Below are 1,790 nucleotides of genomic sequence, written 5' to 3'. Positions count from 1 at the left end.
GAGAAGATTAATGACAGAGAAAAACTGTCCATCCTGCATCCTGGCCATATCTCCCTCCCAGTAATAATCATGATGTTACTCAATCATACACATTGTTACATTATGATAAGTTGGGGTACTTATTGCTGTCTATTCTCAGTTTTAAGGTACAGACCTGCACAACTGAAAAGATCCAAAGAAATGGGGAAGAAAAGAAGGTAAGAAAGGGACATATAATAATGGAATAAAAGGAAAAAGGAATTACCAATGGGAAAAAAGAAAGAACAGAGGTTTATATTTCTTTTCTTTTAAATAAGTCTTTGTTGAAACACTGGATATTCAAAGAAATCAGTGCCAGAAAGATTTCCCAAGCAGCCACAGTGTTAGTATGCATCTTTGAAGTCACACAGTCTATAAAACATTTGAAAATCATTGAGCCTATACCTAAAAAAGTAGAGCAATTGGCACCTTAATGTGAGTATAGCTCTTTGCTCCAAGTTCTAACCTCAGCTCCAACCCTGGACATGTCCCATGGCCATGTCAAATGCCACTATCACTAATGTAGGTAATAAAATATTGGTCAAGGCCTAACCTACCTTAAAAGAGGTATTACTCCTGAGGCTTACATAGCCCAGTCAAGCGGGATTTACTTACAAAAACAAAAATGAGCCAACAATACCAAATAACTTCAACATTTTCTTAAATTAACACCAAATATGATGTGCTGGATACTACAGTGACATTTTCATCAACTGCTCTGTAGTTATCTGATAATGCAAGTTGGGTTACTTCATTAATGATGACTATTTGCTATTTGGGGGGAACAATAGAGAGATCCCCATTTTTTAATCACTGCCCAGTTTCTGTATCTCCTGCAGCTGTTGAGTTCNAATGGGTGTTGAAAAAGTCTAGCAAGAAAAGATGAAAAGAAAATAAATAGTCTCCCACTCCACTTCAGTAATGATATCATAATAGAATAAATGCCATATCTTTATTCTTGCAAAAACACTATGCTAATGTTCTAGCAAGAAGAAAGTCACACTTATGGAAATAATTCCTAACCCCTCCTAAGAATTACAGAATTAATTACTTCTACCTGCCATAGATCCCCAAATCATAAGACAGGAAGACCTAATTTCCACTTTTTTACTTTTCTTTTATTTAAATTAACTTAAGGATTTGAGTCAAATTTCCTTAAATTCAGATATGCCCACACCATATCCAAGTTGTCAATAAAGTATAAAGGTTTAATTTCTGATAAATCTTAGCTAAGAATAGTGATTAGAGTATACTCCACTTACTATATCTGTATATCAAATTATCCCAAGACTTACAGGTATAAAACAACCACTGATTCAGTTCACGGATTCTGTGGGTCAGGAATTTGAACAGGGCACAAGGAGCCAGTCTGCCTTTGCTGCACAACGTTTGGAAACTGGAACCATCCGAAGGCTGGGCTGCTCACTTCACGTCTGATGGTCGACACTGACTATTGGCCAATGGCCTCAATTTCTCTCCACGTGGGTGACTTTTCATGGGCTTTCCTCACTTCATGGTGGCCAGGTTCCTAGCTAAGCATCCCATGAGTGAGAACAAAACAGAAGGAAGCTGTATCATCTTTTATGACCTAACTTCAGAAGTCATGCAATGTCCCTTGTACCACATTCTAATTAGTTAAAACTGAGTCAATCATGGTGGTCCAACCTCAAGAAGAGGTGGGAGCAGGGGAGTGAAATTAGGTTCTACCTCATGTTGGGAGAATGTCAAAAAATTGGCAAACATGTCATAAAACCACCCCAGAGAAGATTAAT

The sequence above is a fragment of the Galeopterus variegatus genome, unplaced genomic scaffold (assembly GCF_000696425.1).
Source record: "Galeopterus variegatus unplaced genomic scaffold, G_variegatus-3.0.2 Scaffold11796, whole genome shotgun sequence".
NCBI lineage: Eukaryota > Metazoa > Chordata > Mammalia > Dermoptera > Cynocephalidae > Galeopterus > Galeopterus variegatus.
The sequence above is the reverse complement of the archived record's forward strand: the minus strand, read 5'-3'. Positions refer to the sequence as shown.